A 7019-nucleotide genomic window follows, 5' to 3' on the forward strand; every position below is an offset into this window, starting at 1 on the left:
TCGACATCTTTTATAGAGTCTATGCCGTGAACTGCGCATACCTCTAAGAATGCTCATTGTCACACAGCTGTTCTCCCTCGATCACGCTTCTGCACTTTGTTTCCTGGAGGACCGAAAATTTACACGACACTCACGTTTCCCGGAAATCCCGTATGATTCTACCAATCATTTGGCGACTTCGACATTCCTGAGTTGTTTCCAGTCAACTGTGCCATATGTGACAGATGTTTAGCCAACGGTTCGTGTTTAGCCAAATGACGTCTGAGGGTGATACTAAGAGTTGTGTGGCCCAAGATCAGTATAGTGATTGTGGGCCACATTATAAATAAGTTGATTTACTATGTTTAATTATAGAAATGTAAGGATTTAGGCTTGCGAAACCTTTTGAGAGAGAGAGAGAGAGAGAGAGAGAGAGAGAGAGAGAGAGAGCTTTATATCGTGATCATCTGATAATCTTTAAATATTTTTTAAATAGAATTTTAGTTCTGTAATGGTAGAAAATATGTTTGCACAGTGACAAACATTGGGACTCGAAGTGGCATTCACCAGATTACAATGTATAGACTTTTTTTCATGATATTTACAAATAAATAACATGAAACCTTAACATTACAATTTTAACTACAAGAGAGATGTGCTAAACAGATGGGATTCAATTGCGCATACAGCTATTCAAACGTTCTTTTTAAGCACAATGTGTCTATTATTGTTACAGACATAAGTACTGCACCACTTAGTTAACAAATGAATCTTTTGCTGTAGTGATGACACAGATTTGTATATATTATATTGTATAATATATTGCATTTATATCAATATATAATTCCAAAAATGACACACAGAAGTGTCGTTTTCTTTGTGAATTATTTCTATGTAAAGCACTTTGAATTACCTTTGTGTATGAAACGTGCTATATAAATAAACGTTGCCTTGCAATGCCCAAACGTGAGAAATCGTTGATGGCAGAAAAGTTATTCACAGAAATGAAATGAAATCAGAGATATACATTTTGTAGAGTAAGACTTTCTGTAGGTCTTTCTGAAAAAGGAAAGGCAAAAAGGTATCCCAAAATACTGTTGCGGTTTTAAGAACATCATTTTGCTTTTCAGAGAAAGCACAGGTTGAGTGCATCCAGACCCAAGCTCCATGAACACATTCTGAATAGTATCAAAAGTGTACTTCAGAGGTTTAGGATAGGAAAGGTTTAGTGCATAGACAAGGCCAAAAAGGTATGCCAGAGCAGTAGAAAGATCTGGAAAATTGTTCTGCATCACTGGTGATGTTGTTTCAGCCTAGTCTTCCAAACACACAGACTGCCCATAGACATGCCTCTCGCCCCATCCTGAATTTCCTGTTACATAAACAATAACACATTAGAAAAGGAAGTTGTGGTATCATCTCATCCACAATACCAATGTAACAGGGATTAAACAGACAATGCCTTGAAGGGCTAGTTCACCCAAATATGAAAATTCTGTCATTTACTCACCCTCAGATCGTTCCAAATCTGTATACATTTGTTTGTTCTGCTGAACACAAAGGAAAATATTTGAAAGAATGGCTGAGATCTGTTTGGTTACTGACATTCATTCTAATATCTTCCTTTGTGTTCAGCAGAGCAAAGACATTAATACAAGTTTGTAACAACCTAAGGATAAGAAATTCATAACAGAATTTTCCTTTTTTCACATTAAGAGACTGGTAAGCCCAAGTACAGAACAAGTGTATTTTCTCTTTCCGCACATTTTTGAAATCCCCAATGAGCAGATAACCATCAAATCTGGCAAATGTTTTTACTTTTTAAAGTCTTTATTACATACGTTTGACTTCTTGAACAACTTTTTTGGATCCTCTCGAAGAATCAAAAGCAGGTCTTCCAAAGCAGCAGTCCTTCTGTGACTAATAATGTCTGTCATCTTAAAAACAAACAAAGGAAACAATCAGCCAAAGTATGAAAAATATCAGATTATATGATCTAACCTTCAAAAAATCGAAGCAATGAAACAACTAACCCTTTCATCAAGCCTTTCTAGGAGCACTTCCATTTCCTGTCCAAAAGCTCCTCTTCTGGAGCTTTCGTAGAGGGTATGCATTGACGTCACTTTCTCACATGAACATGTCGGGATACGCCCTGGGACATGCTCCCCTGGTTGGCAAAACGGCTGTGGAGAATGGGAGAAACATACAATCCGGGTCTAAAACACGCAATTTTTTGCTGAAATAACAAGCAGAGGGACTCGACTGTGATCCTTGCCTGCAACTTTCCTATGACTTACAAAGGAATTAGGGGTTCCTGGTCACTGAAATGTTGCGTGGAATTGCATTTCCTGATATTGTAAGCATTTTGTTGAGTGAATACCTTTTGTTGAGTGTTTTGCCACCCACTGGGGAGCGCTCCGGCGTGCTCACATGGTGTTCACATGGCTACAGATCTGTTTACGACAAATGCATTTTATTAACAGTAGTAAAACATATGAAGTACAATATTGAGATCCCATTTACTGTTATCTAAATGCATATATCCATGTGATGCTGCGCAGACCGATTAGTACATGATGCCAAAATACCACGAGGGTGGCATACTTACTGTAGATTTACATTTATGTAATCTATTGGCAACAATTTGTTCAAAGCTAAATGAATATTAAACATTAACAAATCTTAATCTTTACAGAAAAAAACGATAAAATAACAGCCTCATGCAAATGCATTGATAAAACTGTGTACATCTCTTGCTATTATTTTTTATACATTCAGTTGTTTTGTGTCAGACATTATATTCCACACATGTTTTGAGTGAAGAGCATGCAACATAAAAAAAGGCTGACAATTAAATAAAACATGCCTTGATCCGGTTTGTGTTTGTAAAGTTTTAGATCTGGAGCAAACCATTAAAAACCTTTAACCATTTTTTAAACACTTGCAAATAAATGCCCTTAAGGTTATGTAAAACCTAAACACTCACTGTTTGTCCTTCGTGGGTTTCCTTGCTAGATCAGTTGCACAAAATAATGGCAATGAAGAGGCTTGATACTAAAAAGAAACAGTAACTGTAGTCTCATGTCAGTTAAACTGTGAAAAGTGGATGTGAGGATGTTGAGGCGGTGTCCCCCCCAAAAAACCCTTTACCTATTAACATAAACACATCTTTAGCTAGAACCTATTTAACAGAAGCTACAACTAAAAATCCCCACCATCGTGACACAGTCTGACTAGTCCGAAAAGTTATTTGACTATTCAAATTCTTTTGTTGTCAGTCTTAAATTTTTAATATTTTTTTGCTTCAAAATCTGTGATGTCAAATGGTTGCAACCAAAACCTGTTTTCTTTCGCAACATCGAAGCACACACGTTTTCCATATACAACAGTAAAATCTGACACGTAGAACATAAGATCAGATATAAACACACAGGGAAAGTAGGTCCTCTTGACACAAGCCAGCCTGCCTGCCATAAAAGAAGAACGCATTCAGTATCAGTAAGCGTCTGTTCAAGGAAAGCGTGCATTAAATCATAGCTTTACCTTTCACCATAATATGTTATACATTATGAGAATAACTGATAAACACAATAATAAGATGCTTGAGGTTTGGTTATTTATTCTGTATTAGAGCACTCGTGAATATTAGCCCCCATCAGCTAATGACAGAGGAAAAGAAGACAATAAAGTCAAAATCTGGATAAAATGCATTGTAAAATGGCTAAAACATCATAAATTTGAAATGATTTTGATTATTTAAATGCATGTTTGTATTGTTTCTGACAAACAATATTAAAATGTATGAAAATATACCAAAAAGCGTCTTTATTTCTTTCTGTTTTATTTTAGCATTATATATATATATATATATATATATATATATATATATATATATATATATATATATATATATATTATCCTACAGAACCTTATATTTACTAAATAACTGACTAGTGTGTCTGTGTTTAGTTTGGCTGCCTAGCTGTGTGTGCAACCAGTTTACATAATCGAAAAAGAACATGGCGGCCTCCTTAGGTTAAAATGAGTATTACATTTCGTTTTTTTAAGAACTGAAAAAATTTGATGTGTTTCTAACGACAAATGCTAATAGTGTAAGGCTATTAAAACGCATTAAGCCATACATCCTCTATACACTGGGTTCCCAATGCTAAACAATTGAATTTTAACCTAGGGTTAGAACTAAACTAGGGGATAGCATTATTCCTGTTTTAGATCTTGAAATATAATTTCAAACTAAACATTTATTAAATAAAACAATGTAAAACTAAATTAGAGATGAAGATATTTACAAGCTTTTCCTTATTTCAGGTACCAGATTGTGACATGTTTGGTTTTAAAAGTGAGGATCAAAAGAGCAAAGACGTTTTTTCCGTGCCCCTCCCTTTTAGTCTCTCACAATAATATTCCAGACATGCACAACGAGAGCTTAGACGTTTCAAAGGATTTGATCTTTACAAAAACTACACAGGAATCTGTCCCATGTTAAATTCGAGACATACCACACTTCTGCAGCAAGATATGGAAAATATGGACAATGTGACTTTTTACAGAGGTTTAAAAGATTGAGTTTAATAGGTGACCTTCTATCAAAATCGATGAGTAGAAAAATACAGGCTTGATAATCATAGCAATAATATACAGTACAGAGGTATAAAATAAAATAATCAAATGGTTAAGCCTGTGACTCTTGAGCATGTTTAAATGAGTTCATACTTAACAGTGCATGATCTAAAAACATTGTCGTAGATAGAAACAATGCATACATACTAAACAGGCTTAAACAAAAAGGCTATGAAACAATACATGCTGTTTTTTATATGATGCAGACCCCAAAAAGTCAAAACAAAAACATATTGGAACAATGCGTGTAAACTTTAAAAGTAAATTTTTGTAGATTTTGTGAAACCGTTTTCTTCATAAATCTAAGCAACATGTGGATATGATTGCGTGCCGGAGAACAACTGGGCTTCATTAACCTTGATCAGCAACAGATGTTCAAAGCTGTAAAAAAAATCTCCCATCACAGTCACGCGATGATGTTGCTTCCGTCACATTTAACGTTTAAGCACATAGGCCACGATGATAATTATGAGGAAAATGATCCCGATCACCACTGCAGCAATATTCAGGTTCCTGGCTGTCCTGGAGAAATCGCGTGCTTTTGGCCCATCTCCCAATGAATTAGCACTATCTACCTAAAATTGCAATAATATGAATTAAAGAACGAAAAACTGTGCCTAAATAACATTTGCTTAAAACACTGATTGAAATTTTAAAGACATTGACTTACTCTGCGTGAGAATATAATAGCTGCAACTCCAAGTGGAAAGCAGCAACACAACGTGTTGAAGATGGACCATACAAGATATGTTTTTTCATTTGAGCGTGCCCTTTCCATGTTTTCCAAGCTTCTGAAGTTAAGAATCAGCGTATAATGTGTGCAGGGTAGTGGCACGGCCTTAAATACAGCGGTGGACTTGCATCAAAAAGAGAGAAAAACAGTAAATGGGAGGGGTGCAAAGGAAATAGCTGAAGCACAGCCCCCTTTTTTGGGGGTAGTACATTTTCTTTTTACACAAAAAGGTTAGTTGATGTGTTAACTTGAAGATATTGATATTTACACTGATTATTTATAACAACGTAAACAACTTTAAGAATTGAGTCAAGTTTCTTAATAATCTTCAGAAGCACAACTGAACAATCCAAGATGGTGTTATTCCGCAATATTTTTCGAAGTACTTTTACCATTTTGCAAGTGAATGGCAACTTTATCTATATTTAGTTTGATCTTTTCTAGACAGATATATAACAGAAGAGTATTATCTAAGCATTCATCAATGCGCATGCGCAAGAAGCCCGACATTTGAGGGATCGTTTCTGAGGGTATGGTACAATCCACACAAGCAGGCATGTTTTATAGTTAATTGTCTTCTAAATGTTTTATATTATCGTTACTTTTTTATTATTTCTCGTTCATATATGTTTAGCCAGTGTTAGGGCCCATGTATCCCCTCAAGAAGATCTGGTGACCAGAACCTTCTTTAAATTCCACATTCCAGACTTAAGCAGTAGGGTGTCTTAGAAGTGTCCGTGCCTTCTCGATAATTGGTCCTCGTCTCTGGAATGACTTGCCAGTGGAAATCCGAATGGCCCCAGTGTGACCCTTTTTAGTCTCTTTTAAAAACCCATCTGTGCTCATTGGCCTATTAGATTTATATTCCTTCCTATTCTATGTTCTATCAGTGTTTTATTCTGGTTCTTTGTTTTAGTCTGTTTTGTACTACTCTTGTGATGCTGTGTCTTTTGTGAAGCACTTTGGTCAGTCTTGTGGCTGTTTTAAATGTGCTATATAAACAAAGTAAACTTGAATCTTACCCTCTGCTTCCTTAGGTGTGTTAGGAGTTGTTATCATGTGGGAATACTGCCCTGCGGCCCAGTCTCCGAAAGGAGGGGATCATGCTCTGCTTCAGTAGGCCTATGTCATAGTACATGTTGGCATTCATAGTTCCCTCAAAGAACTGTAGCGCACTCATGCAGCCCCAGACACATGTCCCACCACCATGCTTGACCGTAGGCAAGACACACTTGACTTTGTACTCCTCAACTGGTTGCCCCCCCACACACGCTTGACACCATGGCTACCGTGGGTCAAAACAGAATGCGTTTTTCCATTCCAACGCGCTACTTTCCCATTGTTTTTCTATGTAAACACGGGTTTGACGGATGCAGGGACGTGCATGACCGCGTCTCGTGTCGGGGTTTTGAGACGCAGTTTTACATGCAGCGCTGCTCATGTTCCGAAACAAGAATTTGGAGTCGGGGCAAGCGTTGCAAGTTGGCATGACAACTGTTTTATTTGACGGCCACATGCGCCTCAAAAGCGCGTCTCTCGCGTTATTGGCTGCGCTTTTTAATGAAAACATATGTGAGCACTTCGCCTCGCGTTTTTAGATGCGTTCCGTCTGAATGGCCCCTTCTGCATTGTGCACAAAGACAAGCTCGACAACCTTAACATGAAC

At 36.9% G+C, this 7019-nt stretch overlaps 1 long non-coding RNA gene across 1 annotated transcript; it reads right to left on the minus strand.

The window, feature by feature from the left end:
• Positions 1–414: 414 nt before the first annotated feature.
• On the minus strand, positions 415–3089 carry LOC306891235. Its single transcript, XR_013786333.1, has 5 exons — positions 2966–3089; positions 2360–2432; positions 2013–2162; positions 1821–1916; positions 415–1351 (listed from the first exon to the last, which is right to left on the minus strand). It is a non-coding gene; the product is annotated as an uncharacterized lncRNA (long non-coding RNA).
• Positions 3090–7019: the final 3930 nt, after the last annotated feature.

This window comes from Barbatula barbatula (genome assembly GCF_947034865.1).
Source record: "Barbatula barbatula genome assembly, chromosome: 2".
Classification (NCBI taxonomy): domain Eukaryota; kingdom Metazoa; phylum Chordata; class Actinopteri; order Cypriniformes; family Nemacheilidae; genus Barbatula; species Barbatula barbatula.